The sequence below is a fragment of the Gallus gallus genome, chromosome 5 (genome assembly GCF_016699485.2).
Source record: "Gallus gallus isolate bGalGal1 chromosome 5, bGalGal1.mat.broiler.GRCg7b, whole genome shotgun sequence".
NCBI lineage: Eukaryota > Metazoa > Chordata > Aves > Galliformes > Phasianidae > Gallus > Gallus gallus.
Window position 1 is genome coordinate 26628081 of NC_052536.1, and position 18093 is coordinate 26646173.

General features: G+C 40.4%; 1 protein-coding gene across 6 annotated transcripts in view; it reads right to left on the bottom strand.

Annotated features, from left to right (window-relative positions):
* Window positions 1-18093, bottom strand: part of SIPA1L1 (signal induced proliferation associated 1 like 1) — a 190298-nt gene that overhangs the window by 153070 nt on the left and 19135 nt on the right. Inside the window, exon 1 of one of the 6 annotated variants that reach the window (XM_046941714.1) lies at window positions 512-5457. The exons of the other annotated variants lie outside the window; for them this stretch is intronic. The gene's annotated coding sequence lies outside the window, so the exon portion shown is untranslated. Of the gene's footprint in view, window positions 1-511; window positions 5458-18093 lie in introns of those variants that run through there. 6 annotated transcript variants of the gene reach the window in all.

Sequence of the window (18093 nt, forward strand, 5' to 3'; positions counted from 1 at the left end):
GCCAAAGCTTACAATGTAAATGATCAGATTAAGTGTTTCAATTTCAAAGAATTTAATATTGTCATAGTTAAAAAAAAAAAAAAAAAAGAGGAGTCTGGAAAAAAGTAGAAAACCAACCCACTAAAATGGTTGGTGATAAACTTCTAATCATCCCTTGGCCACCAGCCTCTAAACTTTGGCATCACCAGCATTGTACAATGACTTGAAACATGAGTTGGTAATTACCATCGGTCTCTGCATACAACAATTCCAACACATCCGCCAAATCTTTCATCAGAAATGGGTGTCTTTCATTTGCTGTAATTACTATAAACATTGCCCCGCCACTGACCAAAATTTCCTTACTATAGAAAACCCTGTATATTTTCACAACAGAGCATTCCCTGCTTTTCTATTCTCCCACACAAAGACCGAGCTCATTACAGCTGCAAGTATTGACTGTTAAGAAAAAGCAGTCAATGTTCTACTGCAACGAAGAATAAATTTTATATGAGTTAAAATGTGAACCTACCCTGGAATCTTTGTTCACCTACATTTCAAAGAAGCGTACAACCCTTTCTCAATCTGTTAAACATGCTAGCAATAAGAAGGATAGCACAGCAGGAACAGCAGGTCTCAGAGCCCTATTGCTTGCAAAAATGGACAGGTTTTAAGGAAGGCTTGGAGCTCATTCAACAGCAAAAACTGCTGCAGCTGCCACGTTGTCACAATCCAAAAGAACACGATTGTGAACACTGAGCTCCCTTCAGAGCAGTTCATGCCATACCTTTACATTTCTGGCTCACCTCCCCTTTCATCTTACTCTCCACTCCTTTGTGATATTTGCCACTTATTTTCTGCAGTTACTTGAGAATTCTTGTTTTCCCACTCCAATTCTCCATACTAAGTGAAATATTTATTCCACATTCTATGTTTTTGAATTTATACACATCATACAAGTGGAAAGTTGTCTTATTTTTCACAGTACAAAACTCCACAGAAGCACTGCCAGATACATAAAATGGAGTTGTATCCTCTGAAAGAAGTATACTGGTATTGCTACTAGTTTAACTTTTTTTGCATGATTAACTTATAAGCAACTCTGAGTCTGATTAACAGTCTAAAGAGCAAGTGTGGGCAAACCTAAAAGGCCTGAAACAAAATCTATTTCCATATAGGCATATAATATCAATCTTATAATTTAGATATTTTTTTAAAAACAAATCATGTAGCCAAAATACAATCTACAACTGTCTACTGTCTTCCACAACACATCTATAGAATACAGGGTGTGAGCTCTTACCCAAATTCCCTCTGCCAACCTGTCTGTGATAGTGTGCCTCATCAGTGACAATACCAGAAGGCATTTCACTTCAAGACAAAGCATATTTGCATGTATTCAGGAAAACATTGGGGGTGGTTACGTTCATTTCTAAAAGAGGTTGATCTGCTTAATCTGCTTAATTTCTTCACCCACTAGTAAGTAATATCGGTAATATTGCCCACTAGCAGTGCTATCAGCTTTCACACACTGTGTTTCCCAAAAACAAATTTTTAGTGGAAGCAAGGATTTATTGTTTGGTGGCACCAAGTCAGAATTCAGGAAGACCATAAGTACAAGACCTCTGGGGAATAAGCTGGTGTTTCTACCAAAGCAACCTGTTCTCCCTCTCAAACTGCACTGGCGATGGAACCACCAGAGATGGAAGCCTACTGCTGGTCACCAACCTCACACAGGTGAGCGCCCACAGAAATGAGCGTCCCCAGTTGTTATTCCAGCGTTACAACTAACAAAGAACATGAAACAACATGAAACAACATGAGCACGCATGTTAAATGCTTGTTGGCCATCTCCATCCTGCTGGCAAACCATGAGGGATTTCTCTGACAGGCCTCTTGCCTAGGAATGCATTGCTACACTGTATCTTAGTTGTTTTTTTGTTTTTGTTTTTAAACTTTCCACTGGCTTGGGCTACCAGCATGCTATTTGTGCCTCCTGGGATCCTGGTTTATAAATCAAATGATTGGCAATAAAAGTTATACTGGGGAGAACAGAAGCAACAAAACTGGAGTGTGCACAGGCCCACCTGCCTGCCCTCATAGAAACAAGCGTGCAAGCCCTGCGGAGCACCACTAAATGAAGATGCAGGAGAAAACACCACTGGTCTGGAAAGCACTGCTGGACATCCAGAAGAATCTCAAATATGGACAACACTTAACTAACCGCATCCCTGCACAAGAAGCTGCCAGGCTCCCAAGCGGCCCTTCTGCCACAGCACAACTCCACCCAAACCCCCGCCCAGCTGTAAAAGGAGCCCCCTGGAACAAACGTTCCTGTCACAAAAACCTGAGCTCACATTACAGGCTACAGCAACCTCCTGACTATAAATTTCCAGCCAAGAGGTTACCATGCAAAATGAAGAAAAGAAAAACGGGGAAAATCAGTTTCTGAGGTTCAAAACCGTCACCCACTCAATCTCAAACTTAGAGGAGAAGAGCGTGGCTCCGATTTTGGTAAAAGCAGAACAGCACCGATCATTCAAGTATCATACAACTATGCTAGCCAAAACAGCAGATACATGTCCGGCACTTTTTCTTCCCTCACTCCCTCTTCTTCCTTTTTCTTTCTTTCTTTTTTTTTTTTTTAATTTTTAAATAAAGGTAGAGAAATGCTTCTTTTTTGGTTTTTTGGTATTTTTTTTTAGTTGGAGGAGATAAAGACTAGGGGAAGCGGCAGAGAAAAATCGCGTTTAAATGTAAAGACAGTGTTTGAAGAAGAACAAAGCCTGAAGTTTTCACAATGCTGCAAGAATTACGCTGCCATTCTGTCTCCTCCTACCCACTATTATTATGTGTGATATAATCACATACTGCATAGTCGTTAATCAAAAGCGTCTCAAAGCTTTTCACAAACATCTAGTTAGGCCTTATAAAAGAAACAGTCGCTTCCATCTCTGCAAACAAAGGAGTCTGCAGAGAGGGACCTGATCCAGACAGTGCTCCTGTCTTCAGTAGAACCCCAGTGCGGCAGCGCAGTGCACTCACCTAGATGCTCCTGGTCTCCCTTAGAGCTCTACAAACATTTACTACGCAAACACAGCGTTAGGTGCAGTTACACCACTTTGTTTAAAAGACCAATCTGGCTGCGGAAAAGCTGCTCTTAGAACAAGCTGCAGGGCTTTCTTTGTACTAGGACCAAAGCACAACACACAAAGCGCTTTAATTACATGTGGAGAGCGGTGCTAAAAAGCAGTCCAGCTAAAACAAGCTCTTGAGTCCAGGAACACACAAGATTTGTAGGAGCTCTAAGTGCTGAAAGGGATATTAACTTCATTTTAAAGAGAAGACTTCATTGTCCTTCCCTTTCCTGAAAGCATGAAGGAATGAAAATGTGCCTCTAAAAATATAAAGCCGTGCGGTATTCAATTCAGCAATACTCTGATGAATATTTATCAATTAACTCTACATAAAATGAATAACTCTAAGTATCAAATCCATTCCTGAACGTGAAAACAGCAGGAGACAAAAGTCTCTTGAAAAAAGTCTTGAAAACTGAGCACTTCGCAGCTTTCCCAAGAAGAGCTGTTGCCACCTCTGCACACAGCGAGATTATCTGACCCTTGTTGCTTTTGTGTCCTACAGAGCTGGAGGAGGAACTTAAAGGAGAGCCTATTTGAGGCAGAAAAAGAGAGAAAAAACAAACCAAATCTTGCCTTACAAATTCAGAGCTCAGGCAAGACGGGTTTTGAACATGCTTAGTTCCCAAAGCACTCCCTCACAACCAAGGATCTCACAAGTGAGACTGAACTTTCTCAGGGCAAAAATCAGCCAGACAGGAGCTAAGCCAGCTCCTTAGATACAGAGCACTCACACTCCCCTTTGCAGCTAAAACTGTGAAGATGGGGAGGGGAAGCTGCCTGGCAGCAGGATAAGCGGAGGGCCACATCCAGTGACACCTTTGGTCTGCCTGCTTTTGTCTGAGGGTCTGAGAAATACCGCAACGGTATGCATCAGCAGGTACAGACATACTTCTCACCTGCACAAACACCTAAGGTGAAAAAACTGCAGCACAGAACTAATGAAAGTAACCAGCACTGTAAACCACTTCACATCATCCCTTCCATCTCCATAAAAATTTCTCAGGAGAGGCAGAAAGTAGCCTCTAATAAAGCTTTCTATAGACAAACTCTCCTTTTCACCATTTTGTAATGTTTTATACTTTAAGAACAACCACATACCTAGCAGTAATTTACCAGATATTAAACTTAAAATTAAAAGGCAACACCCTTTTATTTATGGTGACCTGACAAAGAGGGTGAGCACATTAATAAAACTTCAAAAACATAATAAACATTACAACATTCGTTATACCATTCTCCAAGCCTGAGCTATTAAATGTTAGCACTGCAGCTGAAGATGCAGTATATCTACTGAGAGCTTAAAAATATTTCACAGTCCATCGAAGTGTGGCTAGAACATGAGAAGTACCCAAGGAAACAAGGAAAGTTCATGAACAAGAGCATCTCAGAACAAGCTTAAGCACTGTATATTGATTTTGTACCTTACTGCTCCTTACTAGTGTGCATAGATAGGGCAGATCACCCTGGACATAGCCTCATCTGCCACACGCCATCAAAAAGTCACTTTAGTCTTTGCTGAGGTGTAACAGGCTACAGCTCTACTTCCTGAAGTGAAACAAAACTGAATTCCTAAAGCAACAGTGCATGCAAAGCCACGGTTGGAGCACATTTCACTGTTGGTGCTTTTGCAAACAGGATAGAATACATCACGTTCAATAAAGGAATCATGAGCATCTGCAGGATCTTTACAGTAGCACTTATGTCCACACTCTGGAAAATTATTTTTATCATATTTATCTAGAAACCATCCCTGCCTTTTCTATTTCACAGCCTGATAGTGTGCAATTCTGCATCAACTACAGGATTCAGTTATACAAAGGGCTGGGCAAACAAACTTCAGCAGCTTGAGAAATGCAGTTCTGGAAAAAGAGGAAAAAAAAAATAAGTGAAACTACTTACTCATAATTAATCATCATTTCTATGAACACGTACTAACATCTTTCTGCATATGTCCGCTTCATATGAGCAGAAACTCAACTTGCACATAAGTTACTTCGGTAGCCCTTTCCCAGCACTCATGCTTTACTCTTCTCCCAACACAGGATCACGAGATTTCACATTAACCACTCACTTTCAGGCTCAGGACAGAGACCTGCCATAAAACCTGGGCAGTCTTTCACTCTGTTTTTCCAAATGAGAACTCTCAAGTACCTAAAAGAAACTCCACTGAAGAGTCTGATCATCCAACTTCTTTGTTTTGAAGTACGAGCAGGAAGGCAGGAGGCTGCTCAGCCATTGCTGCTGTAACCCCCTGCACCTCCCTGAGCCCCGCACACACGCTTGCAGCTTCTCAACTGCCCTATGCACGTCCTTCTCCCTGCAGACACCACCTACCCCCTCAGAACACCCTGCCAATTGGATATGTTACTTGTTTTGGAGTATTTGCTAACTTTACTTCACACCTGCTTCTAGTTTTAGTCCTGTTCTCATCTCATGCCATCTCTATAAGGAGCAGTCTGATAACTCACTGACCATCAAATGGCTTACGTGCTGTACATGCGTAAGCATATAAAATGCAATGGCATTCACAAAAGTTACGAGACAGTACAGCAATCTACGAACGTAAACAAACACAGGACATCCTTTCCATAAGGAAGCTCAGGAACAAACAAGTTACACAGTGCATTTTGTAAAAAGCAATGTTTGGCATTTAGTGAATGCATAACACGGTCATCTTTTATGGAGTTAAAACAAGGAAAACAAAATACCATGCAGGAATATAAAGACAATAAAGAATTCAATATGTAGAAAAAGCTGACTGCCTCTTGAAAGAGATAAGATACTGATGCAACTCTTTCATGCAATTCGCGAAGAAATTCACTCAAATACAGAATGAATCATAGATCACTTTTGTGCTGATATGCTGTATTTGTCAGTACTGCAGAATGAGAACCAAATCTTTTACTTTTTACTTTAACTGCACAAGCCTGACCAGCCAATACATGCTTTTGTAGCTTATAATTTTATTACATTATGAAAAATACATCAATTTATCATAGTTCTCTGCTTTCTGAAAATAATGATCAGGCACAGAATGGAAGTTAATGCAACTAAACTGCAGATAATAGTGTAATTTTTTTTTTAAGGAGAAAAGGGAAGGAAGGAAGGGAGTTATTTACAGTTTAGAAGCTTTTCTACAAAGATTTCAGAATAATTTAATTTAATTAGGCTTGATTCTCACTTAGCCATATTAAATATTCTTTGAGATACTCAAAAGTGACATTCTCTTATACCATAAGCAGTAAAATACTGAAGTTTCATTTCATTAGGACCATCTAATGCTGCATGTGTTGCCAAAAGATACTGTCTTTTAGCCATGTGATCTCAATCCTGCTGTGTCCACGCTAGTACACAGCAAGTGCCCAAGGTGAATCACTGTGCTGTTTGGCTGAAAAGCACAAAAAAACCCAAAAAACTATGAAGTCAAAGAAAATGTCTGTGCAGATCCTTCAGCTGATGTGTTTCTCTGTCTAGGAAGAGAATCTTTTAATAGCATTGCCAAGAAGGCATGCAGAGTAATTCAGCAGCAAGCCGCCACGCAGCAGCAGTACAGTGTTGGGTTGCATCCACCATGCAGCCTCCCCTCATCAATGGGATCCACTTTTATCTCTGGCTGAAACCCCAGCTAAACTACACAGGGCATCCACTGAACTGCAAGCACTGCCTCAGCTGTCTGCTGAACACTATGTGCATTTGAGGAAGGGCTGGAATGTACTGGCTCCATAACCTTCCACAGAGACTGAAATTTCATTTTCAATACAGGTTTTACAGCTTCACTTTAGGACGTGCTGCCAAATTTTAGCTAAATTATTTTTGTGATCATGGTTTCAGAATAATGCACTTTCACTTGGGAAACGAGGATTTGTAGTAGAAAGCTATGTGCTAGGAAATAAATTATTTAATAAAAACATTACAGTCTCAGATCCTACAAATCCTATAGCATTAGTACAGCAACTTGGGCAATTCGCCCTTCACTCCACCTCTCGTGCTCACAAACTGTGAGCGCTCTGCACAACTACCACAGAACTCTGGGTGAAGAACAAAAGAATTTGGGTATTACTCTCTCTGGAGGCAGTAGTTCAGGCGTGGAACTGTAAAGCACCTGGTAACTTCAAGATTCCACTTAAAGATAACAGCCAAAATACTTTGCGTCAACTCACCGGACAATATTCACATCCAAATTTCCCTCCTTATTCTACACATTTTTTTCCCCGAAATGTGAGAGTGACCTTGTTTGTCCAAAGTGTTTTGAAAAAGGCTGAGGTGTCTAAATGGCAAGCAATATCATGCAATCTCTTGCTTTTTACAATATTTCAGCATCGCTATACTGAGACACTAATGTACTTATTACTACTTATTTTTTTAGTGCTAAATAACAGGCTCCGTGTTGTTGTTTCCCCTCCACTTTTTGTGGCTAAATTCTGGCATCAAAAATCCCACCCAAACGCAGGCATCCATGCCGCCAGCCCACATACACTTTTTGGCAGCCTCCAAAGCCATCAGTGCTCCTTACAAGGCAGCTCTGTGCTGCGCAGTGACTGACGCCAGGGAAATACTGCCCCAAAGTGAAGCCTAAGACTGAAAATGTCTGCAAGCATCAGAACCCATCATCTGGAAATTCGTTTCATTTGATGAGTAAGCAAAGCCTTCAGAGGTCTTCTAACTCAACAAATTTACAGTGCACGTACGGCCTCACACTTTTTCCAGTTTTAACTGGAAAAACCCACAAAGGAGTAGAGAAGATACGAAGACCATTCATGGACAATATATGCAGAAGTAGATTGAAAATTCCAGTCCAAGATATTTGTCTCACATTCCTACAAGTAAATACTGCTTTCAGAGCTCGTTGTCTATCCTTTGACATTGGAAACAGATGAGGAATTGTTTCTTGGGCAGAGAGATTTGTTCATAAAGAACTGGAAAACAGAACAGCAGCAGAAGTCCGAGCTTTAATTTTTTACCTATTTCCCTTATAAACACACAGCTACTGTTTCAAGGTATATCAGCTCAGCTCATCGTCTGCAGAGTAACACAGTTCTGGTAGGAGCAGAGCAGGGGTCAGTCATACAAACCAAAGTACCGCAGAGACACCACAGCATCTCTGATCCTCTGCTTCCTGAAAAGCTGACTCCCTGAAATCTGGAACTTACCACAAGGATGTGAATTAAGCTCTTCAGTTCCAGAAGATCTACACCTACTCAACACACCAAAATTAAAAAATTCTCCGGCAAGCTACAGGGCTGTGTCCCACCCATGTGCTTCCCTGCAGAGAGAAGGTGGGCAGCTGAAAGCAAAGGCAAAAAATAAAAGCTCCAAGCACTTACTCATGGCCATCACAAGCTGTTCATCACACTAAAACGGAAGGTGAGAGCCCATTACAGTTCAGCAGCAGCTCCAGATTGAGGAGATCCACGTCAGGTCACAGAATAGCATGCATTTATGCCAATCAATCCCAGAACATCTCCCACCCATCCTGTTACTTGGCCTGTGCTTAGCACAGCAGTGAACTGAGCCATCCTGAGCAGCTCCTGTTTACTCAGTCTCATGGCATTAGCCCCTCAGCAGGAAAAGGAGTAGCAACACGTGCTGCTCAGTCTCCCTAACACTCTTGGGAGAACTCTGGGACCATATTTGGCCCCAAAGGCTAATGAAGGCAGTCCAATGGTACCCATGTAAAAGTTTTCCTTTCCAGCAAACACACTCATCTACTGCTCAGTATACACACAGCACCCTTTGTGAACTTAAGAACTTCTTCCACAAATCCTGCTGTAGCAACAAGAGGACTGAAAAGGTGGTAAGAGATCAGTTTTAGTTCCATTATTATCAGAAAACAGGGATGAGGGTTTTTTTGCATCATAAACAGAAATTTTACAGTGCAATGGGAATTGCTAAGAGGCAGGCTATCAGCCTCTGGAAAGGAAGAATGGAGCTTTACAAGACATATAAATGATCTGGATGAGTCTTGTACATGTAAACTGTACAAAAGGTGCAATCCATTCTGTTGGGTTTTCCACCCTCTCCCTCCCCCCCATAGCTTAATGAGACCACCCTTATATTATGCACAGGTGCTATCACAGCATTCTTTTTTTGCAATTCAGCATTCTGCTTCTGCATTACATTAGAGAAAAAAGGCTGTGAAAACTCAATTTTGCAACAATAAAGCAAGATATAAGATGTTAACCAAACTCAATGTACAACTGTAAATATAAATCACTGCACCAACTCATTCAGCTGTTCACATACAAGCTCAAAAGATGCTTGAAAATTTCCCTTCAGAAACAACAAATTTTTGGTGAAGCTGTCACTTGTAGCCATTCTCAAGTTTGAAATAAATTCACCAATCCTAGAAAAGCAAAATCTGAAAATAGAAATAAAAGGAAAATCAGAATTCCCATTGCCAGTACTGATCTCAACCTGGTTTGTTACCAACTTCAGGTAACAGAAATAATCTTCAGTATCACCATTCTACAGTTCATGGTTAACAAAGTTTCCCTTTTAAATCTACCTGATAATGGAACCTTTCCAGAAATTAAAAGATATCTGAGAATACTACACTGCTTTTCTTTAAGTCAGGAATCTTTAGTATAAAGATAAGACTCCCAAATATTTAACAGAGCACTTTCTGATTACCTCTGGAGAAGAGTCATGTATATTTAGCAGGCTTTGAGTCATATGATTTTTACATGTTTATTCTTCTTACATAACAGAACCACTTCGAAAATTTACAAAGAAACAGCATTTGGCTTTACTAAACTGCCAATTTCAGAACCTTACAAGCTATCCCTAAAATTTAACATGTAATTCTAGAGAATAATGATCCTGACAGCCTCTAAACATACAATACTTGGTATTTCAACCTCACAAATCACCAACCACAACTTGCAGAAGAAAGTCCCAAGAGCACATTTTACTTAAGTTAAAACTAGAGTTTCAACTGCCACAATCATATGCCATGTGAGCATCAACCTCACTCAGTATTACAACACTGCATGCATGTTGTGTTTACTTCCCCGATTAAGTCTGCCAATCTGAGACATCCTCGATTTCAACTTATCGTTATTACCAAATTCAATTAACACCTTCCTCATCTGCAAAGATCTTACTAAAGTTTCCTTACGAGCTCACAAAGTTTCATATCCAAGAAAACAAACAAAAAATTCACCCTGAACACAGTTTCAAAATCCGAACTGTTTTATTATTACACCTCATTACACGCGGTAACACAGTGTACCAAGATAATCCTGCCTCTCTGGTTTTAAAACTCTGTAGAAATGTAATGGAAGTGTAATTAGCTACTTACATTAACCTAATTACAACAAAGCACTACATGCAAGTTGTTTTGTTTTTTTAAAAATCAGGAAAGAGCCACTATACAACTACAGTTCTAATTATTTTTAATGTAGGTTAGTCCTATCAAACTCCTCGGACTTCCTCCCCAACCTCAACAAGAAAGAAGCAGTAGAACACAGTGCTGCTCTACACAAGAAGGGCAGGTGGCACTCTGAAACACAGCAAATGGGCCTTGATTCAAAAATCTATTCTGCCTCCGAGCAGCTTCCATGTTAAAGCAGTTAATTCACAGATTATTTTCAGTCCCTTACTGTCAGCCCACAGCTTATTATTACTGTATTACAAATATGTCCTTATGCTGTTTACTGGTCCGTAATTGTGTTTAGGAGCACATCATGAGAGAACACTTGTGTATTTTCCTCCAGCAAGAATTCATCTAACTTTAAAAGCACCCAGAAATAAAAGACTGTGCTTTGATAAGAAGCAACGCAGTCACTGACCAAAAAAATATCATTACCTTTGGTATTAAAAAGCAATAAATGCCCTTGTTATTCCAACAAATCAAGCCCAAGAACAGGTCAGAAAAGAGGATTTTCTCTTTACGGATGTCACTGTGAAACTTTGGTGGATTTGCTTGGTTTATACTGCAGTTGTGACATTTTTTAATGGAGTACTGAAGAACAGACTTATCTTAGAAGGACTACAGAGCTTCATACTGTATTTGCAATTACTGTTACAAAGGCAAAATGAACTTACAAAGAACATTACCATCTTTGAAACACTAATTACATTAGGATTATCAGGCAATTTTTCAGCATATCATTCGAGAATTAGCAGACAGAACAGGAGACGCTATCAGAAACAACTTCATTCATGCACTGCTTCACAAGTATTCCAGTTGGCATTTAAAACCCCAGAGCTCAGCCAGAGATTGCTTTTTAATGTATTCTAGAAGGCTCAGAGAAATACTTCCACAGGCAAACAGGCTAGAGTTATTCTGAGCATTCCTCCTCTTGCACGCTTCAGCTTCTCTGCATTTGCAGATTTTATTCAGCAGCTGGAAGCGTTCAAACAAAGGAACCTGTTAGGTAAAGCTGAGTTTTACAGTATTTATTCCTTTAAAAGGCTTCATTAAACCAGCTTATTACGCAGTAACCATGAGGAACTGTTTATACTATATTAAGAATGCACCTTTATACGTGTAGCAAACCCAAGGCAGGGTGTGGTTGGCTTGCAACTGGCAGGGAACGTGTGTCTTTCAAATATTTCCAGTTCTACTGTGCCGCAGCTCGGGTTGAAGGCAGCACAATGCAAACAGGTTAAAACGCATTCAGAGTTATCTCATGCCATTGCCACAACTTCAAGGTGTGCCTTTTGGCTCTGCTTATTAGAGATACCCTCTATTATTCACCTTGTTTTACTTGCTTGTTCAAAGCTGAACAGCACTTCTTTGGAAGAAGATACGCAGCAAAGCACTCAGACTTTCACAGATCTGCACTCACAATCTGCAAAAGGAGACGATGAGCGTCCAAAAATCATTCAATATACCATACCACATCCAACAACACACACGGAGCTTCAGGAGGAGCTTTCCGCAAGATCCCTCATCAAATGCTCTTAGAAGAAACCAAATAACCATAGAATGAGAGAGAAAAAATTACTTGCAAATTATAACCAATCAACAAACACGAAGCGAGATATGAGCAGAAGCAATAAGCTTTCTCAAATCGTAAGCAGGGGAAAGAAAAAGAAGAGAAGATATACTGAACAGTCAGGGGTCCATGCTTGGACCCACATTGGTAAACCTGAAGTGAATCATCACAATAAGGAAGCTTCACATTTTTTAGCCTTCCAGAAAACACCTGCTCACTGAAATAGATCAGCTTCACATCACCAAAAGGCATGGGAAGAAACTGGGGTATTTTAGAAAGGAAAACAAAGTAGAAATAACCACTACATATGACGTACCACAGCAGTTCTTGATTACTGTTTGTAACTGTATGCATATTGCTCAGGCAGAAAAACTACAGAAAACATAACCAATGATCAGAGATGCGGTACAGCTTTCCTACATCAAAAGTTACTGGGAACTTACGGCCCTGGACAGATAAGAAAGAGAGCTAAAAGCATAAACAATGTGAAAAACACAAGTGGAAAATATTATCCATGATATTACATCATAAAAGGATTGGAGAAATCCCAGACAGATAAGCAGTGTTGAAAAACAAATTTGAGAACATTTTTTCCCCCACAACGCATAATGAATGCAACCACTGGACAACATCGAGGCCAAAACTGTACTCTGATTCAAGCGGTGGAGCACAAATACACAGAAAACAGACAGTTTTTAATATAACATTTTCAAATCTGTCATCTCCAACTCCAGCAGTGCTGAAGCTAAGAAAATACTTACAAGAAATACAATAATACAAATATTTCTTACATTTTCTTCTCAAATAGTGAAGAACTGTTAGGCACCGTTTTAGCACTACCTAAGGCTTAACTTGAACAGTATCCAAAACTGATACAGAGAGAACAGCTTTCATTAACAACAAGCAAAACAACTCTCAGATCCTAAAAAAAGTTTCATTCATTTTAGGGTAAAACACGTACTGAACACTACTAGAACTTTCCCTTAATTTTCCTCCTTATAATAAATGAATGGTTTCCAGCCCATCATTTGGGGCAGGGGAAGAGTGAAGTGCAACAACGTTGAACAATGCATTGCATTAAGGAAATCCTACAAAAACTGGAAGAAATCTCTCACATTCCTCTGGCATCATAAGGTTCATGTTAAATTGAACTAGACATGCCCTCATAAAGAAATTGGGTTGTTTTTTTTCCTTAAAAAAAAAAAAGCATGGTGCACTGACAAGAGCTTAGATTCTTTTTCATGCATCAAGTTTTCAACTGCTCCATGCTCGCATTCAATCCTTATAATCATCTCTCATTTGTAAAGCACATAATTTAAGATTATGCAATTGCACTATGACTGCCCCAAAACATTATGTGCTGAAAGCACCAAAGCATTTACAGACGTAGGCTGCCAAGCAGTCATGCCTTCAAAACCGCAACTCAACCACTACTTGAGCTGAACTTGTTCGAACTGGACTGACATACAGATGTAAAGTACTGTGTTCATACTAAATTGCAAAATAAATGGCAGGAAAACAAAAACAACACACCTGTTGGAATGCATTCACAGAAACAATCTGCCCTGCACAGATTGGTAGCAATGGCCATGCTGCTGTAATACAGTTTTGAAAGATGAGAGAAAAAAAGAGAACAGTAGGCTTCACAACAGGAACATGCAGAAAAATCATAAATACATCAAACCACTGATGCTCTTGAGGCTTTTTTCTTCTCAGAACTGCACTCAGAAATGAAAGGAGTGATGCACCCCAGGAGAGGGGGGGGGGAAAAAAGAAAAGGGTCTGTTTGTCTCAGCTCAGCCTCTAGTGTCTAAAACGACCCACAGCAGCCTCAGTCAGCACCCTCATTTGAACACAGACAGGTATAAAAAAAAAAAAAGAACTACAGAAGAGTTATTGTAGTTGCAAATCACTCAGAAGATGAGACAGCTTCTTCTCTATACTTGCAAAACCTATACTCTGCTTGTTTTACAAATGAAGGCTATACCAGCTTTCAAGTAATTGACTTATTTTCAGCTTGATTCACCCTTCTCCAAAGCGCTTACCAGCTTTGCTGGTCTTTAAGGGATGGCAACATACACCTCAAGTTGCTACACCACCTTTAGGATGTGGTTTGATGAGCAACCATCCTGCAGCCTCTCTCCTTTCTGCTGCTTTCTCAGTTGAGCAAGCAGATCTGAGAGCAGAAGGCAGTGTGCTGCATGGTGCAGCCATGTACCTGAGGGGTAGGTCCCATGCAGAGCAGGGGAAAGTCAAGGCTCCTGGAGCAGGCACCTTCAGTGACAAACACCAGTCATAATGCAATTTCAGGTATAGGTGTGACAAGCAGGGGACTCCAGTGCATCGTGAAGTGCACTGTGCAAGTCATCAGTCCTTTTCCTCAGCTGTCAAACAAATTGTTTTAGGAGACATCACCTTGCATCAAAACTGCAAAGGAGAGCGAGCAAAGAAAAAAAATGGTTTTCTGTCTAAGCCACATTCTGTTACTTTGGGCATCCGAAATGTGCTCACTACCATTCAGAAAAAATGATCCTCCTTCATGCAATAGATTAATGCAGGTTCTCCCGGAGCAGCTTAGGTTAGGCGACAAGTACCTCAGAAATGCTGAAAATTCACAAAAAAAATTCTTCTATCAAAACCAACACAAATTCTAACTAAGAAAGTGCAAATCATTTTAGAGAAGAATGACTGAACTCAATACTCGAGGACCTTTTGAAGGACTTCTCAGAAGAAAAGAGAACCTAAGCTATTTCTGGCTACCTGGAACTCCACAGTAAATGACAACTCTCCTTCTTCCTTCAGCTATCCTTTCCAGGAAACGTGCTGAAATACACCTGCACACAGGGCAAATCGCATTTGCCTGCTCTCCATTGTGTCAAGCACAGAAGAATTTTATGTTTAAAAAATATTAAGCCGAACCCATGAAATTTAAGCCAAAACCAATCTGGAATTGCATGGAAAAAAAAAGTTAAGTTTCCTTGGGTAGAAATGAAAGAGCTTGAAGTCTATATAGAGTTACTGTACTGAATCAATTTTGCGGTAAGATGATCCTTCCTGTCCATCAAGGCCCTTCCAAACACTTACCAATTTTTTTTGTGTTTTTGTTTGTTTGGTTCATTTTGTTTGTTTGTCTTTTGAAGTCATTCTGCTTTCCATTCCATAAACAACAAACTCCTCCACAGTAGGAGGTCAGAAACTATTACAACGAAACAGCTACGAAGCAAAAGAAATAGCACAGAAAATCCAGACATGGTCTAACTGCACTCCATGGATTTGATCTTCAAAAGGAACAGGAGATTTCCTTCTCAACTGACTCCTCTTCAAGTTTCTTTACAATGTGAGCTTCTTCCTGCGTGCCACAAAATTTATCAGCCAAAACTTTAAGACCTGAAAAGATAAAAAGCTTCTCAAGTTCAAATGAAAATCCTTTGAGGATATTTTGAAACCAAACCAACTCCCCAAAGCTACTCCGTACTAACAGCCATGACTAAAACCAATTTTTAAGAAATGCTCTGCTTCCAACAGCTTTCACAGCCAGTACTGCACCTCATATTCTTAGATTTCAGAACAAACACACGCCAGAAAATACATCTACAATCCCTTCACAAACTCAGTATTCTGTCACTGAAGGTCTGTATTGTGGAAGCTCCTCATGCCTGCCCACTACCACTTCACTGCCTGAAGTATTCAAAACAACAGCATTTCACCCTATGCTGAAATAGAAAAAGGCTGGACTTGCTTGCTGGCTTTTACCCTTCATAATTTCCTCTGTTCTTTCCACTTGCACACCAGGAGCAATTCATTCTGCATTACAGTAACAAGCAAGTGCAAGCTCAATGAACTCTTATCCTGCTCATCAATTCCTCAATACAACTGTAGGTTCACAAAAATCTTTATAATCTTATCCCTGCCATAGTTAATATCTGGTTAATATAGTTAATATAAACAAAGACTGTTTTTCACTTAAATCATACTGGAGGTTGGAGATTTGATATTTTCAGCAACAACATTATAAAAAAGAAATCTAAAATTCTTCTCTTGTAACCAACCTTACCAAGGAGATTTCAACCACAGCTGTAACCATATATGCCAAGAACACCAAACCTTCCCTTGCCTGGGACACACTGAGTGAAGTGAATTGGCCAGGGTTGCACTGTGAAGGTTGCTCTCAAACTAGTGTCTCCTATTTATTTCCATGGAAATGATAACAGATACAAAGAGCACAATAACACTATTTAATAGAGCAAATTCTCAGCAACAGAACACTCTTTTTCAACACAGTCATTACCATTAGCGACACATATTCACTAGCGATGAACAAGAGCCTGCGTGCTGTGCATGCAGAAATCTGCACCAGCAGAGATGACCCACTGTCACCGCTGCTGAAACACACCACCCACTCCCACTGTGCTCACATGCACTGCTTGGTCTCTACAATCACTCAGCAAGCATCAATAAATGTCAGTGGGTGCCACATGGAGGAATTCAATGATGCACCTTTGCTTCATCTACACTTCCATGTCAGATGTCATGTTTTCAGACTGCCCCTCTGCTGCCATCTGTCACATGGCACCAAAATGTAACGGAATGTTGTTGGGAAGGTTCAACCTCTACTGCCATACCACAAACATCCACCTCTGACATAGCGAGCCAACATCATAAAATAGGAGGCATTACTTTCAGATCTGCCCCCATAAATACATATACTCTAGCTCATGTATTTAAGTAACAAAACTGATTTTATTTTTAATGTTCTTATTAAAACGTATAGAAAGGAGAACAATAAAACCAAAGAACTAGCAGGATATCTGACCTTGCTTTTGCAAAAGTAACGCTTCAGTCCAATTCAATGGAAGTGGTTGTCATTCTCAGGCGCATTGTGAGCTATGCCAGTCTGCACGCAGCCCACAGGCTGGACATGCCTGATATAAGCAATTCAGTCTGCGTATCGCAGAGTGAACTGTGAAAGTCAATGTAACTACACGGCAAGTTCAATTACGGATGCGCCATACGCTTCAATATTCCTTTAGGTATACAAAAGGAATCAATTTGTGCAATTTGTTCTGAACACAAAAAGCCCTTTTGGCAAGATCATCCTTTAGCTGAACAATCAGTTTGAACACTTGCCTGCTGAACACATCCCCCATTCACATCCCACAGCAGGAACAGCCAGTTGAACAAGCAGAGTAAAGCAGTTCTGAACTACGAGTTTTGTTTCAAAAGTAATGCCTCCCATTTTATTGGCCCATGACATCAAAGGTGGATGATGGTGGTATAGCAGTAGAGCTTGAACCTTCCCCCAGCTATTCCATTATATTTCGTGCCACGTGACAGACGGCAGCAGAGGGGAGTCTGACAGAATGGTGTCTGACATGGAAGTACATATGAAGCAAAGGTGTGTCACTGAATTCCTCCATGTGGAAAAATCTGCACCTACTGACATTCACCGATACTTGCTGAACACTTACAGAGACCAAACAGTGGGTGAGAGCACAGGCTCTCACTTCGGGAGTGGTATGTTTCAGCAGTGGCAACAGCAAACTGAAAGACAAGCAACATTCCAGCTAGCCACTCACAGCTGTCACACCATGAAACAAAGAGTCTCGATCAGCTCATCCACACAAATTGGCAGAATACAACCAGACAACTGCATATAGAGATGAATATCAGCTTCAATGCATTGGAAGTAATGGTGGCAACATTGGAATATCACAAATTTTGCACCAAGTGGGTCCCACAATTACACAGGAACGGAAAGAAAATCATATACAAGTTTGTCAGGGTCTACTGAACCAATACAGGACTGAAGGTGATCACATCATTACTGGTGATGAGACAATGTCACCACTATGAGTCAGAGTTAAAACAACAGTCCATGGAGTGGAAACGTGAATTCCCCACTGAAGAAAAAGTTCAGGTCACAGCCCTCAGCAGGTAAAGCAGTGTACACTGTCTTTTAGGACAGGAAAGGGGTCATCTTTCTGGATTTCCTGCAACCCAACAAGCCATCAACTCCAACTGATGCATCATGA